Source organism: Lynx canadensis, chromosome A1 (assembly GCF_007474595.2).
Source record: "Lynx canadensis isolate LIC74 chromosome A1, mLynCan4.pri.v2, whole genome shotgun sequence".
Lineage (NCBI taxonomy): Eukaryota > Metazoa > Chordata > Mammalia > Carnivora > Felidae > Lynx > Lynx canadensis.
The window spans coordinates 26,971,764-26,997,446 of NC_044303.2; the positions used below are offsets into that span (position 1 = coordinate 26,971,764).

Below are 25,683 nucleotides of genomic sequence, written 5' to 3' on the forward strand. Positions count from 1 at the left end.
AATAGCAGGACTTTCTTCTTTCTCATGGTTGAATAATATTCCATTGTGATGTGTGTGTGTGCATGCGTGTGTGTATCACATCTTCTTGGTCCCATTTATTCATTGATGGACACTTTGGTTGTTTCCGTATCTTAGCTATTTGAATGTGCTGCAATGGACGTGGGGGTGCAGATATCTTTTTGATATCTTGTTTTCATTTTAATTAACCATTTTAAAGTGAACATTTCATCGGAGTTTGGAGAGTGTGTTTTGCAGAAGGGAATATTTGAACTCAGTTTTGCGAGGCTTTTGAAGAAAAGAGGAAAGAAGTCAATGGAGGGAACAGCATAGACATTATATAGTAAATATCTCTTGGTCTCACATAACAACGTACACCCCTTTCCTGCTAGCAGCACCTAAGTTTTCCTTTGGGAACCAGGTCTTGTTTGAACCTGTGAAACTGAACTGGTGCCACCATCATCCCCCAGCTAGAGGATGGGAGGGTAAGCCGGTGGGCCAATTTCTCAACCATTCAGAATGTTCCTCCCTCCCTGCAGACCAACGAGATGGTTTGTGAACCAAGCTAGGCTCACGAGAGACCCAATCCTAAAACACTTGTTGAATGTGTGGAAAAAGGTGGGTTTCTTTTTCCTGTTTTCTTTTTTAATTTAGATTGGTAACATAAATCTGGAGCTTCTGGTAGTGATTTTGCCTCTATGAAAGATAACCTACTTGGGGTGCCTACATGGCTTAGTCGGTTAAGCATCTGACTCTTGATCTCAGCTCAGGTCTTGATCTCAGGGTTGTGAGTTCAAGCCTTGGTTTGGAGCGTGGGGCGCACTTAAAAAAATAAATAAAAATATATTTTAAAAGACCTGCTTAATAAATGAACAGGCAAATGAAGATAACCTAGTTAAAACATGAAGCCAATGCAGGGGGTTGCAGAATTAAGAGATGGAGAAAGTTTCTGATAATATAACTTCAGCACCTAGATTGAGCCATACCTGAATCCATTATCTCTTGGGCTTCTCGGTGAAGTGTACCAATAAATTCCCTTTTGTGCTAAAGCTACTTTGAGTTGGGTCGGGTTTCTGTCATTTGAGACCTGAGTAGTTCTAAGAAAGTGTTTTGGGTGTTTTAAATAATTGTTTTTCTTTTGCTTTTAAGGAATTGTGTTAGTTTTGACTTAAAAAGAAACTGTGGCAGTTTCCAAATAAGTATGTTTCCTCTGAAAGGGAAACGTATTTCTTCCTCTTTCTAATATGTTCAAATAATCAGAAAATTAAGCTCAATTCTAAAACTATTATCTTATTTCAGAGCAGTGTTTTATATCAATTACACTCGAAGGAAAAGAAGCCTTTAACCAAATTTTAGGCATTGAAAGCCACGAATTTCATGCAAAATGTTTTATTTTTATTCTCTAGCCACCGTCTTTGTGGGCAGGACTTAGGTTTCTGGACATGGTGTCCCGGGTCCCAGGGGGAGGTCCATCCTGCACACCCATGTTGGTCTGTCCCTGCCTTGCCTGACAGCATGTGGGGTCTCAGACCTCCCTCCCCTTTGGCGTTTACAATCTCAGCACCAGAGATCCTCAGCTTCCAGATATGCCTCCGAGGAGATCATCTCTTACACAGTCTCACCAGAGGTTATATGTCACCTGAAGATACGCAGATGCATGTAGGCAGGACGTGGGTTTGTAATACCTGATCATTATTCTTAAACCAGTCACTTCAAATAGTAAAATTTCCTGAGTTGTTTGCTCACCGTCTTTTCAAAATGAAAGCATCCCCTTTCCACCTACGAACAAACCAAAGCAAACCAAAACCACTCCTGCATCTGTCTTGTCTGCTGATTATTTAGCAAGTGCACTTTCAGATCTTCCTCTTTGATGTCTTTATCAGTTACGTTTTTCAATCAAAGGTAACTTTTATCTTCACACATCATTAGCGAATATTTTAAAAGTTTGATTCCTTTGTACACATATCTGGTCGTTTATCTGGCAGTACAAATTAAGTTAACGTGTTCTTCTAGGGACTCTCAGGCTGTTTGAAGCGATTTCATTTCCCTACTTCTGTCTCTGGTTTGTTTTCATTAAGGGAACCACAGCAGATACAGACTTAAGAACATTAGCTTGACAAAAGTAGTTGACTGTCTTAGAGAAATTTTTCCTCTTGGAAACAAAATTCAGACTTCACTAAAGAGCCTTACTCCCCAGTCAGTATGTGGACCTAGGGCGGGGTTCTTGGAGGTGTTAGGCAAGAGAATGGGCTAGGCCTGCCTCTCCTATGATTTAATGGTTGGCTGAGCCAGCTTAACAAACAATGAGTTTGCATGCCTTGTTGAGACAATAATCCTTGATTGGTCCAAAGGGAGATGTTGACAACTCATATGGGAAGGAAAGCAGTGTAGCCCAGCTTACATTATCCGTGCCTGAGATGCTTTGCAGAAGACACTCACTTCCACGGACCCCAATCTGATAATGGGACTTAGCAATTCAGTCTTCGGGATGTTGTGAGAAGGATCATTTGCATAGTTCACCATCTTCTGGTTCCTGTTTCTTACTGTTCAGGTCATTGTGAAGTGTGAGAATGGTAAGAATGCAGTGGTAGGTGAGAGATCTTTCTTTTTTAGCGATAGGTTTATTTAAATGTAAGCAATTTGTCATCAAAGTTCAGCCTTGATTGAGTCACCAATAATGATAAAGCAGAAATTGGGGGTGCGGGGAATACATCTTTGTGCTGTTGATCCTGCAGAGGCCCGAAAGGCATGGAACCTTAGAAGATGGTGAGCTGGAGACACGCAGCGAAGAAGCAGCAGATGTTTATTTTGGTTTAGATCCCTTCCAGCGGTTTCCCTTTGCTAGAAGTGACATAGGAATTCCTTTCCAGCATCCACAAGCCCCTGTGGGATCTTGCCCGGCTGCCCTGTGACCTCTGCTCATGCCACTTGCCCATTGGTTAGCAGGCTCTGGATACACAGACTTCTCCTCCACAGCCACCACAGGTCGTTTGCATCTTCTGTCTGGGATGCTCGTGACCAGAATCAGATCTTGGCAGCTCCTTTGGATCCTTCAGCTTCCAGTTTACATGACAGCTCCTCCAAGAGGTCTTCTCTAAACCTGCCCCCAATTGCCTCCAGTCCGTATCCAGCCACTCTGTGCAATGACCACATTTTCCTTCTTCATAGCACTTATGACTATTTGACGTTATTTTGTAGCTTATCTATTCTATTTGTTTTAAGTTTATTTATTTTGAGATAGATAGTGCACGTGGGGGAGGGGCAGAGAGAGAGGGAGAGAGAGAGAACACAAGCAGTAGAGGAGCAGAGAGAGAGGGAGAGAGAGAATCCCAAGCAGGCTCCTCGCTGTCAGCACAGATCCCGATGTGGGGCTCAGACTCACAAACCGTGAGATCATGGCCTGAGCCGAAATCAAGAGTCGGCCACTCAACCGACTGAGCCACCCAGGCACCCCAGCTTGTCTTATTTTCTGTCTCTTCCTACTAGAATTACATGTTCCATTAGGGAGGGACCTTGTTCACCACTGTATTCCCAACACTTAAACAGCATCTGGCAGAATCTGGAGGCTCAGTTAACAGTGAACATTTGAGGGGCTCCTGGCCGGCTCAGTTGGTGGAACATGCAACTCTTGATCTCAGGGTTGTAGGTTCAAGCCCCACAGTGAGTGTAGAGATTACTTAAAAAAATAAAGTCTTAAACAAACAAACAAGCAATGAACATTTGAGTTTTCTAGACCTGTTCGAATTCGGATCCATTGTTATATATGGATCAAACATAAACAGCTCCATTGCCCCTTGCTATTGTGGGGAGAATTTTAGCCAACTGAAATAGTACCCCCTCCCCCTCCCTCCACCCTGCAGCTATCAGAGGAATCAGTTGCTCAGACAAGATGGCCGGTTGTATTGTGTAAAGGAGGAGAGAGGACAGTAGATGCCAACAGTGAGATGTGTGTTACTTGCCTGGGGGAAGACACCTTCTCCTGAAGCAAGTTTCAGACACAAACAGGGCTCACCCTCTCCCCACCCCCAGGGCACTTGTACATGGTTATACAGCACATGGGTCAGGTTTTGAAAAGCAACAAGTCTTTGAAAGTCTCTTGCCATTTCTCCATGTGTCACCTTTGGATTTGCTTTATGAAATGTGTGGCCATGCCACCTGGCAGGAAGAAAGGCAGGTTTGGGGAAAGCTTGTCATTCCCAGGGGGCCCTTTCACAGTGACTTGGGGCCCACGGACCAGGCCACTGACAGAGGCCATCCACAGGATTCCATTTCATCCCTCCCCACCCTAACATCCTTCCTCCCTGGGGCCTCTTATTCATGTATGTAAGAGAAGAAACAAACTTGACAAGAAGATGACTTTTGTGAGGCAATTTAATGGCGAATAGACAGCGAATGCCACCCTGGGGTCAGCTGGAAAGGCTAGATGTATAAGAATTGCATTTTCATTGTTACTTTGAAAATGGTAGGATGGGAGAACTCAGTAGCTTTATACACTGAGGGGTTTTTTAGAGATGACTGTCCCATTAGTGAAACATATATGACCTGTTTCCTTCAGAGGCATAGACATTTGGTTTTAATGGCATCGGGAATTCCTTTGAGATGGCAAAGAAATGCCGGGGAACAACATGCACCCCTACTCTCTCAGGCACAGCTCTGTGGTGGTGAGTGACTGGGCCACTGGTGAGATCAGCTGGGCAGGTGCACAGAGGTGCCCTGTCGCCTCCAGGGGCTAAGGATTTAAAGCACAGAACAGTGTTGCAGCTTTAGGGGTGTGAGGTGTGTTTATATAGATGGGATCAGAAGAAAGGAAGTTTTGAAAGGAAAATAAGGACTGCTCTCTACTTAATATGGTTTTTTGTAGGCTTGTTTCAGAGCAAAATGACTGTTCCATATCTTATCAGCTCGCTCTTACCTTTTGAAGATAAGCAAAAATCTCCCACTCTTCTCAGTCTAGGTGCTCTGCTTGTCTTGACTGGCAGGGGCTTTCAATTACTGGCTTCTTCCCAGAGTGCAGAGATGTGTTTAAATTCTTGTCAGGGAAGATGAAACCTACCTGATGAAACTTGACTTGGTTCCCTTTGTAGTTGGACCTTTTGGGAGTTGGGTGTTTCCTATTGAGACTGCCCTCCCAGTCAAAAAAAAAAAAAAAAAAAAATCAAGTTAATATGGGCATAAAGATTGGCTTTTATAATCATTTTGGCAATAAGTATACTCTCTTATCAAGAAAACACAACAGCACCTTTCCTGAATTCAATTCTGCCAACTTTTATCAAGCATCTCCTGTGTGTGTGTGGGGGGGGGGGGGGGGTCATGTGTCGCACTCAGGGGATGAAAAGAGATGAAGTACACTCTTCAGGAAGGCAGAGAACAAGATGCCTGCTTATATATGAGAAGGATAAACAGTTGTGTGCTTGGTTCTCATTTTATTATAATTCAAAATAGTCATTTATTGAATGCCTAACTTTTGTCAGGCACTTTGCACGAATCCTCTCCACTCCTTGCAACAATCTGGCTAAGGAGATAGTATTAACTTTAATTTACAGCCAAAGAAACTAAGGCTGAGAGAAGATGAATAACTTTCCAAATTTATACAGTAAGGAAGTGATTCTGATTCATTCCTTTTTTTTTCTTTCAGTAGGAAAATAATTTCGATGGGAATGTATTTTTAAATAAAGCCAGCTCATATGCCAGCTTTTAAGACCCATCTACAAAAGAGATAAGCAAAGGAGAGAAATGATCTTTATAATCTTTCAAAGCTCAGTGATCCAGTGTGACTGAGGGATTTGAGAACTATTTAACAGAGAATCAACATATAACATTGAATGAGACAAATAAGAGATAATTTCTGAAAAGTTGGAAGGAAGGTTTTCATCTTTGTTCCATTACTGGAAACAGAAATAAAAGGAAAACATAGTGTTTTCTTTTGAAGGTGTGAAGCCCAAGTAAAACATGAACAAATCTTTAACATGTCCTTTTTTATCAGAAGGAGGGGGCAAGGAACCTTAAATAGTGTGGCTCAGTGACTCACTGAATACGTATTTAACTCGACGGTTTGTAGTAAAAAGTATAGATGACAAATCAATATACACATATTTACATATTCCCACAATACATACTCACATATATATGGGAAACAGAGTCTAATGAAATATTACCTCTATTATATATGATATGCTCTGGTGTTTTCTTTTCTAGCTAATAAAACAAATTCTGGTCCTGATCCACTCACTGATGGCTCACAGCATGATGTTTGAAAAACACGGCTCTTATCTAATCCCTCAATTTTATTTCTTCTTCTCTCTTTATCCTTTAACTCCAAGAGAATCATCCCTGGCAAAAATAGAAACATTGACACCCTTCACCCCTTTCACCTCTTCCTTGTTCTACATTCCCGCGTACAACACAGGTGACCCTCCTGTCTCCCTCCACACAGACCTGTGCCTCAAACTCTATGGACCACTGGTATCTGTATTCCTTCCTTTCTGCAGATGGGGAAGCGTCTCATCTGCCATTGGTGCTTTGCAGATCATGATAGCTGAGGGGATTTTTTTCCCCAGTAAATGAAGCTTCTCTGATGGTCAGAAAACGTTCCTAATTTTCGACGGCTTGTCAACATAACTTTTGTGACTAGAGAAAGAAGAAAAACTTTGTCACTCAACAATCTTACGATTCCACTAGGAACTTACCTTTTTATTTTAGACAAAGTTCAAAACCTGGACACCTAAATGAAATGTAGGTCCAATGAATGATTTGAGGGCTATCATTTCAATTATAAACATAATGGTTTTTCTAATGGAAATGCTTCTTTTGAAAGTGGTGGTACTGAAGTTTTGGGTTGAGGAAAAACAAATTGTCTTTCATCAGAATTGTTTTGGAATATTTTGTTTTCTCATGAAAAAGTGCAATCAAATTTGTGTTTTATTCTTAGTAGTAGTATTTTTTGGAGTTAGTGTTGACATGATTTCAACCACTAAGAGTGTTCGCCCAAACTTTACAGTGTCTTTTGTGAGAAGAGTGATATAGTATAACATGGGGTGAACTGTTCGGTTTTATTTGGAATCATTTTCAGCACAAAAGCCGCAAAGGGAAAATATAACAGAGAGATTGGGGTTTGTGGAACACAAGCTTGAAAATTTTAAAGTTTAGGAAATAATGGAAGTGAGATAATGAAAAGAAGATAATGAGCAGTAGATGCGATAACTGGTCTGTAGGTATTAGACTTCATTGTACATACAAATTCACTACAAACACTTGTTATTTACGTGTTGCTTCAGCCAGAACCCTGACGTCCTCCATAACACCACCCTCTCCCTCACTCCTCACATGAGCCATTATTATGTCCTTTTGATTCTCCCCTCAGAGATCCCTCAAGCCCACCTGCTTCTTCTCAAGTTAAAGGCACCACCTCATTTTGTGGAGGGCAGGGATGTCTTTAGGACACTTCCTGACTGGAGGCATATGTGTAAGTGATGAATCACTAAATACTATTCCTGAAACCAATATTCCACTATATGTTAACTAACTTGAATTGGTTACCTAATAATTGGTTACCTGAATTGGTTACCTAATTGGTTACCTAAACCTAATAACTACCCCCCACCCAAAATAAAAAATAAAAAAAAATATTAAACAACAACAACAAAGGGGACTTTCTGAAATGGCTACTTTATCCTCCACCCCCCTCCCATTCTTGCCTTCTCTATTCAGTAAGAGCCCAAGTAAACTATTAAAAGCACAAATCATACCACATTGTCCTGCATACTGGGAAGTGTGTTTCTAACACTGACAATAACCCCATGAAGCTCTACAGGATCTAGCTATGTCCCCGTCAGTAGCTGCCCCTTCTTCCCATACTGGCCTCCTTTCCATCCCTGAACTCACTGAGCCCCTCTTCTCCTCAGAGCCTTCCTGCATATCTCCCCAAGCCAAACATCAGAAGCTTTGTTTCTTCTAAAGGAATCATGTCATAAGGCTGTGAGAATATTCTTATGATGCTGCCATCACTTGATGTATTTTTTAAATTTCTCTGAGACAGCTTTTCAAGAGCCTGCATCGGTTTTTTGGGTAGAATTTTCAGTGGAAGAATATTTAGTAATACTGAGTTTGGTTTAGGATATTGTAATCGTCAAAGCACTTGAACAAGTCTTCTCATTTAAATTTTGTTTAATTCTTAATAAGACCCATGCTTGAAGTTGATATTGATGTTTGGAAAAGCTAAGTACATGGTAGAGTAGCAGACTTAGATTTGAATATATTAGCTATGGTATTAATCGTAAAAAGACATAATGCTCTAATTAAAGGACAAAGAATATCAGATTGGATAAAGCTCACTTAATGCTGTTTCTAGGAAATATATTTAGTATCTAAGAACGTGAAAGGTTGGGGCACCTTGGTGGCTCAGTCGGTTAAGTGTCCGACTTTGGCTCAGGTCATGATCTCGCAGGCCATGAGTTCGAGCCCCGCATTAGGCTCTGGGCTGACAGATCAGAGCCTGTAGCCTGCTTAAGATTCTGTGTCTCCTTCTCTCCTTACCCTTCCCCCACTCACACTCAGTCTCTCTCTCTCTCTCTGTCTCTCAAAAATGAATAAACCTTAAAAAAGAGGAATGTAAAATATTGCAAGTAAAAAGGTGGAAAAAAACCATAAAATGCAACAATACCAATATCTCCCCTTGCCCTCCACCCCCCAAAATCAGTAATTGCTATGCTAATACTAAGAAGACTTTTTAAAGCAGAAAACTTTACCAGATATAATGATATTTTATAATGGTAAAAATTAATTCACCTGGAAGTTATAATAATCCCCAAAGTTTAGACATTTAATCATGTGCCCCAGTTTTTAAAAATTAGCAATACTAAGAGAAGAAATAGAAAAATTAATAAATAGAGATTATGATATATCTCTTTCAGTAAGTTGGAAGAACAGACAAAAAAGTAAGATTAGTAAAGTTTAAACCATATGATGACAAACATTACTTATGGAAACATAAAAAGCTTTGAGCACAAAACAAGCACAGAAAACCATTTTTGCCTAGCATGTAAGAAACATATTTTTAAAAAAGTGACCACATACTGAATCAAATATGCAGTCTCAAAATATTTGAAAAGGTTAAAATTTTACAGAGAATTAAAAGTTGATCACTATTCATTTAAGCTACAAATCAGCAGCAACAATCTGGAGAACAATAGTAAAATCTTGAATAGTCCTGTATTTAAAAATTAAGAAATATTCTTCCAAATAAATACAGGGTCAAAAAAGAATCATAATGGCAATTGGAAAATATTTTTATCTGAATGGTAATGAAATTCAGATGCAGCTAAAGCCATCTTTGAGGGAAATTTATAGCCTTAAAATGCATGTTAAAACGGAAAATTAACGAACTGAACATCCATCTCAAAAATTTATAAAAAAGAAGGAAAAATACACTGAAAGAATGTAGAAGGAAGAAAAAACAAAGAGAAGAGCAGAAAATAATGCAAATTTAAAAACGAAAAACAAATACATAGCAGAGACCATCATCAAAGCCAAAATTTTGTTCTTTGAAAAGTCTATTGAAATTGACAAGCTCACGGGACACCTGGGTGGCTCAGTCAGTTAAGTGTCTGACTCTGTTTTGGCTCAGGTCATGATCTTAAGGTTCATTGGGTTCGAGCCCTACATTCTGTCTCTCTCCCTCTTTCTCTGCCCCTTCCCTGCTCTCTCTCTCTCTCTCTCTCTCTCTCTCAAAATAAATAAGCATTTAAAAAATAAATAAAAAATAAAATTGGCAAGCTCAAACAAGAAAAAATATTAAATAGCCAGGCATTAGGAGTGATAAAAGGGGATATCATTATAGTTCCTTGCAGACACTGAAAATATAATAAGAGGATATTCTCAACAACTTTAACTAAAGTGTAAAATTTCTGAAGAGAACATTAGCAAGCAGTTGATTAATATATAAAAAAATTAGTACATGAGCAAATTGATTTTAACCAAGAGACACAAGATTGCTTAAATGTAATTTTCTACACTATATAAAAGGAGAAAAATCATATGATTACTTTATTACATACTGATATAGTATTTACTAAAATTCGACATCAGTTCATGATAATAATTCTTAGCATATCAGGAAGAAAAGGAAGTTTTCTTAATCCAAAAAGGATAGGCACCCCAAAATCTACAGGATAGTTTATGTGTATGCACCCCAAATCTATAATTGAAGCTCCTGTCCTGTCAGGGGTCATTCTGGCCTCATTCTAACCTGTGCTGTGCCATTCTCCACATTTAGTTGCTCTTCTTCTCTACGGTTTTGTCAAAAACATTTTTTGATGAAATAAAGGAACAATGAAGAAAATACCTTGTTTATTTTTGAAACCACACAGGATGCCTATAAAGATGATAAGATTAGATTAAATGTATCGATACGATTTTAAGTTACGCATTCTCTTAAGCAAGAGTATATCAGCATCAGCAGGAATGTGGAATTGGCAAGGAGGGCCAGGCCTAGAAGGACAGGTCAAGATCACGCCCTAGGACAAGCTGAAGGAAATCAGCTAATGCTGAGAGAGGGTAGCTGTCATGGGTCTAGGGAGCCTGGATCCAGAGCGCAGGAAAGACACATTCATTTAGAGGCAGGGCTATCGTATGATTGGGAGACAGAGGCTAATAAGTTAGTTCTTCTACTCCTTGGGTAATAAACCCAGAAATGTTTTTGGTTTGTGGTTTATCATCACGAGCAGGTAGAGGAAACATGGATTTTCAGCAGTTTCCTCTACCTGGTTCACTCCTTTTGGATATCACGGTGTTGCATCATGAGGGTGTTTATAATTTCACGTGAAAACTTATTGATTTCTGCTGGAATATTTTGATACAGTTGTATTTCACAGAAACAAAGCCGATGACGGCATAGAAAATAAAGTAGCTACTATCGCAGTCATCATTATTACTTCTGCACATTTCCTGTTATTTCCCAAGCTGCTCCACCCTGGGAATAAACACGAATCACAGCAACAGTTACAGAACAGCATCTCTTTGGCTCCAGCCAGCTCTCCCAGATTCCTCCCAAATAGCTTTGGAGTCTCGGTGAGTGTCTCACATGCATGTGTGAGGGCGTCCTCTTGATTACTGCTGAAATCGCCAACAATTCATTCCTCCTTCATCCTGGGGGAGGTTTCTAGTCCCTGCGACTCCACGCGTGGTCCCTGTGTCATTGGTAACTGGGAGTTCTACTGACACCCATCCAAGGCCGAGAGAGCCTCACATCCAGGGCTACAAAGGCATCCCCTGCTTTTCCTAAGTTCACATCACGCCACTTCACTTTTGGGAAAGAACTGCATTAGTACCTGTCTTCGTTAACTGAAACCAACCAACCAACCAACCAACAAAAACATCCAAAGAGGATTCCTGCCTTTACGTAAAAAGATAGTGAAAATAGCTTTCAGCACTTGCTCTGCAGTGAGGCCTTATAGAGGCAGCAGGCACCCCAAGCGGAGGGGCCCCTGCCAAACTCCCTCCCTGGGAGCTACACTCAGCATCTCAGCATCAAGCTGCCAGAGCTTCAAGTTCTGTGAGCACCTGTGCTTTCTCTCGACTTCTTTTGTGCATCTGTTAGCAAGATGTGACCTAAGGTGTCAGAAAAGCATAAGAGAGATTATTCTTTAGGTCTGGGAATGCCTACAATTTTTTCCATGTATATTAATGGTGAATGCTTCTTTGCTTTGCACCATTTTGGCTCAGGAAAGTTATCATGGGAATGCTGTACTTGCGTGTAGTGGGGGAAACCTATATCCGTCCTGGCAATTGTGGTAATTAGGTGCAGCCCAGGAGTGAGTGTCATAAATTGAGAAGTGGTGATAAACGAATGCCGTTAATATCTTCTAGTACCCTACTGAGATTTCAGATAAACCACTCCTATTCTTTAGTGTTACATCGATTGCAGTTTCTCTACCTAGGGCCTCTGTGTGCCTGCTGGAGCAGTCTCTCCTTATTCAAAGAGTAGACTTTTGGTTGTTCTTAGCATCACTTCTATTTTTCTTGTATCACGGTCCCTTGTCCTAGCAGAAGATAGGTTTTTTTTGTTTTTTGTGTTTTTTTGTCACTGCTTTACCTTCCATGTTTATCCCAGGAGGCCCCTTGGTCCCTCATGTAGGCTAGTTCAAAGAGAATCCACCCCTCCGTCCTCCAGAGATAACAGATACACCTGATACCCGAGGGCATACAGGACTTCAGCTCAGATTGGGACATAAAGAAATGTGCTCCTAGGACTGTTCCAACAGGAGAGAGAACACCTTAGCGCTTTTTGCAATTAGAGCTTAAAAAATATTCCTTCCTGAACATATAAGATTGTGAGTGACCAGAATAATAGATGTTATGGAAGGTGATGATATATTTTGAAGGAGGAAGGCTGCCATGAAGACACTTCTCTCCCTCCTTTATCATTCTGAGTTGGAATGTGTATTTTTCTTAAAGAAGGGTTTAGAGAGTTGGAACCATGCAAGGTTTTTTGTTTGTTTGTTTGTTTTTGTTTTTTTAAGTGAAACTTTCAGCTTACTAATAGTCTGAAAACCAGCCATCTTGTATCCTCTTATGGTCTGAAGCCTTTTAACAAAATAGAGGATTTTAGTATTATGTGCAAATAACTCAGCAATAAATTTCTCCAAAGGATTTACTGTAAACTTTTTTTATGCTAGAAAACCAAATTCCCAAAACCCAAGACTAGTTACCTGCCGCATTAAGAAACATGAGTGCAAACAAATTTTATGAAAAAAAAATTATGGAAAGCAATTGGCTAGAGAGTGATTACGGAGGTTAATCTGTGTACTAATTGGCTTGTTTAGGACGTACCCCAAACCAGAATCACCAATCATTTCTAGTGTAAGTAAATGATACAGCATTATGGCAATTAAAGAACATGATTCATTTTTCCACAGTGTTTCACATTAACTTAAAAATAATCATTGAGGTTTAATCCGAATCAACAAAAAATATACAGCATCTAAATGGGGCTTTTACCTTTCAAGTAATTTTCCTGCTGCTGAATGTGTAGAACAGTGCAAGACAGAAGTTCATTCCTGAACTGCAGAGCTTAAAGGATATTCTCGTAAGGCATATGCCCTCCTTACAACCCCCATTTATTTATGTTACAGGTCATTATTCTAGTGAATGTGACACTGCAGTCATTTGTACAGTTACAAATTATAATGTGCATGTGCAAATTATAACTTTCTTGCACAGAGCAAGGAGCAGAGCTGTATCAGGTGATATAAGAGGGATAAGTAAAAGTCACTTGATACAATAAGGAAAATAAATTATGAAACCTTTTTTAATGGGGGAATTTTTTTCCTTAAAAGATGCTCATTTCTGCTCAATGAATATTTTCTGGCTGACCCATGCTAAAAATGCCACAGGGAGCCAGTGCATGCTGATGGTGCCCGCTGACCACATGCTCCCCCTGGGCTGAAACACTGACCCCTGAATTTTTTTTAATGTTTATGTTTTTGAGAGAGAGGAGAGACAGAGACAGAGAGAACGAGCATGAGCAAGGGAGGGGCAGAGAGAGAAGGAGACACAGACTCTGAAACAGGCTCCAGGCTCCGAGCTGTCAGCACAGAGCCCAATACAGGACTCAAACTCACGAATCATGAGATCATGACCTGAGCCAAAGTCAGACGCTTAACCGACTGAGCCACCCAGGTGCTCCTGGCCCCTGAATTTTGAACATGGTGACCCTGTCAGCCTGCCCTCTTTTTGAGGCCCGTGGGAAGCCATTCTCCTTGTGTGCTACTAGGTCTTTGTTGTGAGCATAACTTTTTACCACAGAACACCTGAGGTCCCGAACCAGAGAATCCAGGGTTCCGATGGGAGGGAGAGGTAGCAGAGAAGCAGAACATGAGAAATCCCGCTCAGAACAAGCAGGACTTCCTCTGGGGCTAGCGGAGAATGAAAAGGTGCGTCTGGTCACTTTCTCGTCCTTTTGGCTAAGACCAAGTGAAAAGGCGTGTCTCTCAGAGCAGATGAAGGGTGCAGAGGAGTGCCTCTTGCTTGGGGAAAGCGCTTTAGGATTTCAGAACTTTGAGATCGGTCTTTTGATTGCATTTTTGCTCAGCTGGATGTCTGTGATCTCCTTAGCGATAGATTCCAAGTCTTTATTCTTTCACGTATCTTCCGGTCCAAACGTGGTGCCAGGCACCTGGTAGTTACTCGATGTTTGACGACGATGACGGTGATGATGATGGTGGTGACGCTGTTGATGATAATGATAGTGAAGGTAGTGACAGCTGACATTTATCACCAAGCGTTTTGTTTGTCTTGTCTGATGCAATCTTCACAACAGTTGTGTGGAGGCATTATTTTTTTTCACGTTCAGATGCAAAGTACAGAGTTTAAGTTCCTTGCTCGAGGTCACACAGCTAATAAGTATTAGAGCTGGGGATCAGATACCTCGGCTAAGGAAAATGGCACAAAAGTACAGATAGTTGAATGAACTATTGAGTAATGTCAGTAGGCTTCGCATTTACATCCGTGGGCCCCAAAGCTGTGTGTTTTGCTAATGCCGGGGCAGGGTTTCCAACATGTGGGGCCAGAGAATACGGGGTTGTGGGGGCCGTCCTGTGCATTGGAGGGCGTGGAGCAACATCCCTAACTTCTAGCCACCAGATGCCAATGGCAGCCCCCAACCCACGTTGTCACAACCAAAATTGTCTCTGGAGGACAACATTGTTGCCACTTTCGAAGGGCCGGCCTCAGAAGGCCACCTAAGGCTTCGGCTTGAGCAGCACCCATTCCTACCGTCACCATCTGTGAATATTACAACAGCATCACCTTCAGTATCTGTGAGAAGATCTACCTTAGATGCATGGACCATCCTTGGCAATGGCACCTTTGTCTTTACGCTTTAGGAGTTAGGGCATGAGGTAGGGAACAGGTTTTTTAGTTCTATTTTTTCCTCTATGTTTTTTTGTCCCCCTTCTGTTCTACAAGAGAAAGAAGACAAAAACATTACCCCCTGAAAATGCCAAGAATCTGTCCAAAGAAATCACTCTCTGACCCTGGAAGAGGAAAAAGGTGATATTTAGGAGTGAGGCCATAGATGAAGGGTGTCATCGCGGTGACAAGAGTGCAATCCACTGGTTGCAGCAACACTACGAGGCTGAGTCTTGAGGACACAAGCCTGTGTCCTGGGCCCAACGGGAAGTGGGAAGAGGATAGTGGATGGTTCCATACCCTCCTCCTGTGTTTCCTTAGAATCTCCACGTACTGAGGACCCAGAGTCCGTGATGGAGTCGTAAAACAGAAAGGGTATGTTGGACAGGAGGGCGTGTTTTGTTTTAAAATAGGAAAACCTAGTGTCGGCGTTTGGAGAGCAAATTCAGCTCTTGTGGTTTGAAAATCACCGATAAAAATTCCCAGATTCGTGCCACATTAAAACCAGATCTCACTGGTTTTTAAAACTGGAGTGTGAGCTCCAGTGCTCACGCTTTTGGAACTGTACGTGACTGGACTGTCATTTAGTTGCACTCTTTACCATTCTGGCACTGGTACCCTAGACTACTTAAAGTGGGTGCTCAAGGCCTCGATAACAATGAAGATTCCTAAGTACTGCAGAAAAGGTTGCAAGGAGTATAGTCTGGTTTAAAGTTATTTAGGTAAGCCCCCCAGAGACGGTTGAGTTTAATGAGGCCAACTCTCTCTATATTTAATTCATTAAAGAGTGATATTAATGCATTAGAGAATAGCCTGTTATGGATTTGTATGCTTTTGGACTGGGCAGACTGTTTTAGTTTTTGTTTTTGTTTTTGTTTTATCCTAGGTTAATTTTAAAAATCAATTCATTAGCGTAGATAATCCTGACTGAAGAAAATCCAGATTTACGAAATAAACTGGTCCATGAGTTTTTACTATTATAAATATGTTCTTAACCTCATAAAAAAAAAAAAAAAAGGCTGATTAAATAATGCTTCTAATTCATTTAGGATCATGCCATGCAGATTTCCACTGATTCATCTGAGAGGCAGTAGGGATGAAGAGGAAAAAAAAAACAAACAAAACAAAACAAAACTAAGGTGGCTGGAATTCAACCTGATTGAGCATTGCTCAATCTTATTTGCTCACTGGGAGCAAATCTTTTACTAGGCCCTTTAGGATTTACGGTTTTCTTTGCTTTCAAGAATTGTATATTCTGGAGTTAAATAAATTAAGACATGTCCATTAAAAAGAGGGGTGCCTGGGTGGCTCAGTCTGTTAAACACCTGACTCTTGATCTCAGCTCAGGTCATGATCTCACGGTTCATGGGTTTGAGCCCCGCGTTGGGCTCCATACTGACAGTGCAGAGCCTGCTTGGGATTCTCTCCCTCTCCCTCTCTCTCTCTCTCTCTCTCTCTCTGCCCCTACTCCACTTGTGCTCTCTCTCACTCTCTCTCAAAATAAACAAACTTAAAAAAAAAAGACCAATATACTTTTGATAAAAATCCTGCTATAAAACAGCATTTCCCGAACATTTTGGTCTCAAGACTTCTTAAAACTTAGTGAGGATTCCAAAAAGCTTTTATTCATGTGGTTTATATTTATCAGTATTTACTATGTTAGAAACTATGTAGAAATTTTTAATATGTTTATGTACTGATCCATTTAAAAACAACAAATACATTATGTGTTAACATAAATAACACACTTTTTGGAAAATGTATTTCTTAAAAAAAATTAGTAAAAAGGTGAGTGTTCTTTTATATTTTTGCAAATCTCTTTAGTATCTTACTTGACTGGGTTAGGAGAAGACATATGGATTCTTATACCTGCTTTGCTATTCAGTGTGTTCTGATATGTTTCAATTAAAGAATAAAAAGACTCCAGCTCCACAAATATATATGTCACTATAAAGAGAGGAGTATTTTAAGAGCCTTTTTGGATAATTATGGATTTGATTCTTTGCAGTGCACCAAAACTCAAAACCTATCTGGATTCTTTTTAAGGCTACAACAGTTTTACCCACCATTGGTTTTTTTAAAAATTTTTTTAAATGTTTATTTCTTTTTGAGAGAGAGAGAGAGAGCGTTGAGTGGGAGGGGGCAGAGAGAGAGAGAGAGAGAGACTCAGAATCTGAAGCAGGCTCCAGGCTCTGAGCTGTCAGCGCAGAGCCCAATGCGGGGCTCGAACCCAAGAACTGTGAGATCATGACCTGAGCTGAAGTCGGACGCTTAACCAACTGAGCCACCCAGATGCCCCAACCCACCATTGCTTTTGATTCACCAGTGCAAATGTCAACATGGTGAAAAAGGCAAGTAACATTTTAATATTATTATGAAAATAGATTTGACTTCCCAGACCCAAAGAAAGGATCTCAGGGACACATAAAAGTCTGAAGTCTCTACTTTAAGAATTGCTGTTAAGGAAGACCATTTTTAATTGCTGAAAAAAGTCCACAGTGTATTGTTCAGTAATAAAGGGACAGAAATGTCCCATGTTTTAAATAAAAATACAGTCAATAGGAAAACCTGAAAGTGTATATCAAACTGTTAAACAATGGTCATATCTCAGGATAGAAGAATTATGGGTAATTCATTTTCTTCTTTTTGTTTATTTCATAGAATCTCCTACAGAAAGTATTTTGTAAGAGAACAAAGTTATTCTTTCAGTGTTTAACATCTTGAAGTCAAATGTTTTGAAGATTTAAGCAAAATACAAAACCTCCTATGGTCCCATTACTCTAATAATACTATTTTTTAAAGCATTTTATTGTGGTGTAAGAACACGTAACATAGATCTACCCTCTCAAATTTTTAAGTGCACAATACAGCACTTTTGACTATGACCACAATATTGTACAACAGATCTCTAGAGCTTATTTGTTTTTATTTTATGTTCGTCTTAGCTTTTATTTATTTGCATTTACATTTTGAATAGCGTTTTTCACAGAGTGGTAGAAAATTCACTTTCCCTCTTACTCCTGTATGTGGACAAGAAACTTTCATCATAATTATCTATAAAATATTAGCATTCTAATTACTGGTACAAATTTTGGCTCCTATGGAGATGAACTGGCTAATCTCAATGGTATCCAATGATATTAGTTAATGTAATTTCTTCCTAAAAGGAAGTAACAGTGCTTTGCCATTAACTAGGTTTAAAGAAATGTAGTCATTACATTAGGACTCTAATAATTTCAGATCCTAAATTATGCTAATTTGATTTTAATCATTTAGCAAGCTTCTGTTTATTCCTAAAGGTTTAAAAATAGCCAAATATACTTTAATGTAGGCAGTTTTGTTTAATGTGATCGTCCCTGTAACTGTACTCTTAACTTTCAGTCATTCTCAATGTGGTTTATTCCACATACAATTCAGGGCTAATATGGAAAGATAACGGTTTTCAGATTCTGGCGTTGCATTATGTCTACACAGGACGGATTTCTGCTGGTTGGCATTCAGCTACAACCGTTTGCCAAGCCATATAATTTTCATTTCTTAGCATCACTTGTATGACGAGCTCTAGACGAGGGCACTTTAACACAGGTAGACTCTGCAGGGTCACTCCCAGGTGGCTTCCTATCAGAAGTGATAAGTAAGAAATAATTGAATGGCAGCACCTTTCCTTTGTTCAGCTTTAGTTCTTTTGGAGAAATTTTACTCTTTCTGTCTATCACAGAGTAAATCCCCCAGACATCTTGTCTACTCTGATTACATACTTTAGTTCTTAACAATATCTATGTCAAGCTTGTTACCTCCATTGAAACAGATGATTTATGAAAGCTGATGGGTATTATTTGAGATACTGTGAACACAGGATACTTTGTTTAGTTATTTCCTGCCTGCTCCAAGGTAGCCTTTGCTCACATGCCACTTGAAATATTAGATAAAGGGGCGCCTGGGTGGCTCAGTCGGTTGGGCTTCCGACTTCGGCTCAGGTCACGATCTCGCGGTCCGTGAGTTCGAGCCCCGCGTCGGGCTCTGGGCTGATGGCTCAGAGTCTGGAGCATGCTTCCGATTCTGTGTCTCCCTCTCTCTCTGCCCCTCCCCCGTTCATGCTCTGTCTCTCTCTGTCTCAAAAATAAATAAACGTTAAAAAAAAAATTTAAAAAAAAGAAATATTAGATAAATATTAAAACATAACACGCACACAGGAGAGTCACCCTAGCTTTAATAATTGATTCAGAGGGATCCTGAGTCAGAGGCATTGTTGGCATCTAAACTCAGAGCGTTCCAGGTTGGACAACTTAGTGCGACAGCCACATTAATGGTTAGGTTGGGGGCACCAGGATGGCTCAGTTGGTTAAGCGTCTGACTCTTGATTGCATCTCAGCTCATGATCTCATGGTTTCTGGGATCGAGCCCCGCATAATAGTGCGGAAACTGCTTGGGATTTTTCTCTCTCCCTCTCTCTCTGCTCCCCTCTCCATTCACACACGTGTGTGCATGCTCTCTCTCTCTCTCTCCCCAAATAAATAAATGAACTTTAAAAAAAAAAAAGACATTTTCTCTAAGTTGAAGACAGACTTTGTGTTTTGAGATTAAATGGCTTGGCAGACTTCTAGCACAATGAAAGAAAAATAACATATAGCTAGGTGCATCTTGATGAAATTTCAGAACTCCTAGGATAAGGAAAAAATTTCTGTTTGAAAAAAAAAAATGACCTAAGAGAGAGAATTATGTTAGCAGACTCATACCAATTTTGGAATTTCATATTAAAATAACAATGAAGAAAGTTTTATCCAAGAGAATGGTAATATCATTGTTGGTGAATATGGGAAATAGATATTCTCATGTATGTACTTTAAGTGAAATTATAGTAATTTAGTGCAGTCCTTTTGGAAGATAGTTTAGCAGCATATATTACTGTTTAAAATACACATTCCATTTGATCCAGCAGTTCTAGGTTATCTATAGGAAGACAATAGGCCTATGTATAGGATGGGCTTGTACTAGGGTATACACTGTGCAAAAGGTAGGACTGGACAGAGACAGGGCAATGAATGTGACCTCATCATTATGTCATCATCTTCTGTACCACTTGCATGACTGGAATAATTTTGTTAAGTGCCCAAGAATTAAGGAGAGTGGCTCCTGAAATGTGTCAGAGGCTACATCAAAAAAAAAAAAAAAAAAAAAGAGATTAAGCCTGATCTGTTTTGCTAGGAAAGAAATTCATATGATCAGAGAAAAGGTTGAGTTGAATCTTCCTTCTCCAAATTCAGGTGAATCAAAACACTCTGCTTTGAGCTGAAATCAAGCTTAGAAAGTTTCAACCCCAAAGGAAGCCCTTTTGGAAAATTATGACAGAATGAAAATTGGATTATAATGGAAGTCTATCAACTCTATAATTTTATGGTTTTCCAAACAGTGTATCATCTCACTTTGCATTGTGTTTACCTAATTGGATGTTTGAAATATGGAAAACAATATTTAGAAGAAAGCAGAGACATAGACTTTATGAGATTCAAATAGAATAAACAGAAAAGATAAATTCAGGTGTCTTTATATTTTAATCATACAAATAATAATCCTGGTGTAGAAAGTTAGCTGGCTCTCTTATTGCTTTCTATCACTCAGATTCTTTATCACATACATAATGTCAGTTTTTTTCTTCTTGCAAAAGGCATCAGGCTACATTCAGTAACAGAAGATGAAACAAAAAATATGTTATTCCTAGATTTCTTCTCAGCTGAGCTGAAATTACCTATGTAATAAGGTCTACTTGCATAAAAGGATTTAGAGATGGAGTCCCAAAATCAAAATAAAAAATACCAAGCAACTTCTCCTTTCCTTAAGTAGCATACAGTAGAATTTTTAGAGGGGGAAAAAGTCCATAACTGGGGGCTTATGGGGAGAAATATGGAATTGAGTGTAAATAGTTTCATGGTCATGAAGTGACAAGAGTTGCCTCTGGCATTGTGACATCATGACTGTGAAGCACACAGCAGGAAGTCTGGCACATAATACCCAACAAATCCTGGCTAATGGGATTTAAATTATTAATTAATTTCAGCAACTTCTATTGAATGTCTGTATGTGTCCATCCAGCACTGTGTGTAGCACTCAGGTGTGGGTCTTTGGGAGGGGAGGGGAGCCAAGGTTGAGGGAGGCTGTCTTGCTGTGCCATTTTCCAAGGGCAAATAACTATTCCACACAAAGAAGTAAAGTAAGCTGTGCTATGACTGGACGATTTGTGCCGTAAGACTTTGTACTGGTACCCGTGGACCGTGGTATCTTTAATCTGGTGTAAACAGGGAGGTGGGAAGAAATTGTATATTCATATAAATTTCTTTCAGCCTATAAAAGAACGTTAAATCCAAAATGTTCTGCTAACCACACTGCTTTTCTTCTTCTTCTTGGCCTTCTAGTTCAAAGAACATTAAAATCTTATGTTTCCTCAATATTTTAGAAAACTATGCCTTTCTATTATTACAGAGCATGAAAAGCTCATTTAAAAACTTTTGTGCTTTTTAAAATTTTTCATCCTCGTTTTTTAAAGACAGAATAAAGAATGAAAATAATGGGTAAGAAACAAAGGCTTTCAAGGGCAAGATGTAGAGGTTTTAATTAAAGGATGATGAAAAAGTGACTAGTCCTCCAAATCTTTAATAAAGCTAGTTAATTCTCCACTAATGCTGTAGGAATTATGCTCTAGTGAGCTGGGACATTTTATTCATAATCAGGCAACATTATGTGCTTTTAATTACCAGTTGTACTTTCATTTGTTGGCCACTATTGAACGAAAAGTGATACCAAATAGTATCCTGCATCGTTTTGTAATCATCCTCAGAAAGCCTACATAGACAGCCTTGTTTGCTAAGAATTGCACGGGTCAAACCGAGGCACCATCTCTCTTCTCTAGGAGTAGACCCTCCAAAATAAATTATGGACAGGTTAAGAGGACACCAACCAACTCAAGGAATTAAAAATATACAGTATTTAGCAACCCCCTGAATGAGAGAAAGTAATTTATAAATCATACATCTATCATAAAGGATTAATACCCAGAATATACAAAGAACTCCTACAGCTCAACAGCAACAGTAAGAAACAAACAACCCAAAACTTCAAAAATGAGCGAAGGACTTGAATAGACCTTTCTCCGGAAAAGACATACAAATGGCCAACAGGTATGTGAAAGATGCTCAATATCACTATTCATGAGAGAAATGCAAATCAAAACCAAATGAACGACATCCTCACACCCCTTAGGATGACTACTATCCAAAAAAAACAGAAAATGACAAGTATTGGTGAGGATGGGGAGGAATTGGAACACTTGTTCACTGCTGGTAGGAATACAAAATGATGCAGCTGCTATGGAAAACAGCATGGCAGATGCTCAAAAAAAGTAAAAATAGAATTACCATATGATCCAGCAATTCTACTTCTGGGTATGTGTCCAAAAGAATTTAAAGCAGGGTCTCAAAGAGATATTTGTACACTCATTTTCACAGCAGCATTATTCAAAATAGCCAAAAGGCAGAAGCAACCCAGTTGTCCAGTTGATGGGCAAATGGGTAAACAAAACGCGGTATATACATACAAATGCGGTATCACTCAGCCTTAAAAAGGAAGGAAGTTCTGACACCGAGCGACATGCTACAACGCGGATGAACCTCGAGGACATTATGCTAAGTGAAATAAGCCAGTCACAAAAAAGACAAATACTGTAGGATTCCACCTGTATGAGATACCTAGATAGTCGACTTCACAGAAACAGAAGGTACAATAGTGGTTTCCAGGGACTAGAGGTGGGAGAAATGGGGAGTTGTTCTCTAATAGGTACAAAGTTTTAGTTTTGCAAAATGAGAAGAGTTTTGGAGATAGAGGATGGTGATGGTTGTACAACAATGTGAATGCCCCTGAACTATACACTCGAAAATGGTTAAGACAGTAAATTTTATGTGTATTTTACCGCAATTAAATTTTTTAAATATGTCAATGTACGTTGACATTAAGTGTAAAAGGGTAGTTGATGAAATGAGGGCTTTAAGAACCAAATCAAATTTTTCCCTTTCTTTCCTTCCTAGTATTGATCAGACGCCTTCTAAGAGTCTGTATTATTCTTAACACTGGGGATACTGGGTTAAAAACACAGTTACATTTCAGAACTCGTGTGGCTGAATATCTCAGGAGAACAGAACCAGATAGTAAACATATCAATGAAAGTGTATATAATTGAATTTCAGGTGGTGATATTATGAAAAAAATAATAAATCAGGGTAAAGATAGAGCAACGGAAGCACCATTTTTTAAATTTTTAAAAATGTTTTATTTATGTTTGAGAGAGAGAGAGCATGCATGCACACACAAGTAGGGTAGGGGCAGAGAGGGGACAGAGGATCGGAAGTGGGATCTATGCTGACAGCAGCAAGGCCGATGCGGGGCTCGAGCTCACAGACCGTGAGATCATGCATGACCTAAGCTGAAGTTGGACGCTCAACCTACTGAACCACCCAGGCGCCCCTGGAAGGACTGTTTTAAATAGGGTGGTTAGGTAAGACCTCTATGAAGAGATGACATTCAAACAGAAACCTGAATGAAACGAACGATTGTATCCATGCAGATATGTGTGTGGGGGGGGGAGTATTCCAGGTAGAGGACCCAACATGGACAAACTGGAATGTGCTTGATGTGCCTGAACAGCAAGCAATCCAGGGAGCTGGAGCGGAGTGAGCTGAGCCCGGGGGAAGAAAAGTGGCCATCCTTTCATGGCTGTGACAGGACTCAGGCTGAATAGGACGTGAGGAGAGCAAATGTGTCAGGAACGAATCCAAAGATTTGACCTCAACACCTAGGTGAACGGTGGAATCTTCTGTCCACCAAGATGGGGACACTGAGTGAAATACATGTCAAGGGTGGGGAACAAGAGGTTGGAGCCTGATTGTTCAGCAAGAGCCCTAGACAAATGTGCTCGTCAATGAAAGCAGCCAGAGAATGTGAGCAGTTTGGCAGGTGATGAGTTTGAAGTATCCCTGTGAGGACTGTAGGGATAGGAACAGAAACCTGATCACAGTTGGATTTGTGACAAGACAAGGAGTTAGAAAGAAGGCTTGCAGTTAACTAAAGGGGTCTGAAGGTCAGGACAGCCTTTTTTTGTTGTTGCTTAACCAATTTTAATAACATGACATAAAGCTCCTACCCTTGATAGAATAGTTATGCAAAATACATAGATGAATACTCTCTTCTGTTAAAAACATAAAATAAATAAGCAAGACAGGTGAAAATAGGCAAGTTTCCATTGAATAAATGAAAAATTTAAAAACAGAAAGTTTTGCTTTCCATGTCATTTGAAGAAGGGAAATTGTCGTTTTAAACGATATTCAAGTTTATTAAACACATTTTAAAAAAGTATTATAAAATGTTTAACTGTCATCAGCTTCGAGGTTGATGTTGCTCCCGAATTTTGCATATAACTGAACTTTCAAATCTGTAACGCCCCCTGAATTGATTCCACTCTGGCTTCTAGGGGATCGATTTCTTCTTGCAAATTTTTCTTTGCTTCTTCTAACATTTCCTGTGTTTCTTCTTGAGAATGGCTAATGAAAACATCCCAATTTGATAGGGTATCATTAAGCAATCATCATCTGCAAGCATGATGTCCTTACAAGCATCTCCTAAGTTTTGGAGTTGTTTCTTTTTTACTTCTATTTCCTCTTTCAGCTCTGTGATTCTACTTGCATTCTGTGCCAATTTGTTTATCTTTTGTTGATCTTCTAAAGTATCATTGACAACTTCTGCAGCCGTCTTCTTCATGGTGGCCGCCATCTTGGCTTTTTGTTTTTGTCTGAAAATGTCATTTTTACCTAAAGCACAAAAATTGAGACATAACATACACATTTATACATGAAGAAAGAAAACACCAGGAAGTTTACAAAACTATCTGAGTGTCTCAGATAGTTTCTAGAGATTTATACTGTGGCTGTGGCCATGGAGGATGGAAAGTAAGAGACAGATTCCATAGGTCCTATGAAGAAAGAAAGGAGACGGTTTACTTGGTTAGAACCTCTGCCTTAAGAACAGTAATGGATTTTTTTTTTTTTTAAGTTAAGGGTAGTATCTTCTGATTATGCTGATGATAGTCACACCAGGGGCATTGGTTGATGACTGGTGCTTGATGGTTAGATTTACCTTCTCTGGAGCCAGAATGATGCCTCAAAGATCAAATCATTCTGTTATCTACTGGGGGGGACCTCAGAGGCTACTGGTATCTGAGAGGGGATGCTGAAGGGACAGGGTGCCTGGTCACGTCTATCAGGGCAACTCTGTATTTATCTAAAGATGATGCTTCATTGAAAGATACTGCTTGAGGAGCGCCTGGGTGGCTCAGTCGGTTGAGCAACTGACTTCGGCTCAGGTCACGAACTCACGGTTTGTGAGTTCGAGCCCCGCGTCAGGCTCTGTGCTGACAGCTCAGGGCCTGGAGCCTGCTTTGGATTCTGTGTCTCTGTCTCTCTCTCTGCCCCTCCCCTACTCATGCTCTGTCTCTGTCTCAGAAATATATAAACATTGAATTGTTTTTTAAAAGATATTGCTTGAAAATAGTTTAGCTTCTAAAAGGGGGTTAAAAAGTCACCAGTCGTGTTCACAACCCCTGTTCATAGGATGAGAATACAGACTGTGAAAAAATGAGTGATTTGACTTCTTCAGATACTCTCTTCATTCTTGTCGTTCTTGCTCTTGTTTTTTTCCTGTTCTCATTTCCACTTTTACAGCTGCTGCAGATTCTCAGAGGAA

General features: G+C 39.8%; 1 protein-coding gene and 1 pseudogene across 1 annotated transcript in view; one reads left to right on the forward strand and one right to left on the reverse strand.

Annotated features, from left to right (window-relative positions):
* The window catches only part of ENOX1 (ecto-NOX disulfide-thiol exchanger 1), a 451,396-nt gene that overhangs the window by 120,231 nt on the left and 305,482 nt on the right, over window positions 1–25,683 (forward strand).
* Window positions 24,184–24,820, reverse strand: LOC115510955 (annotated as a pseudogene).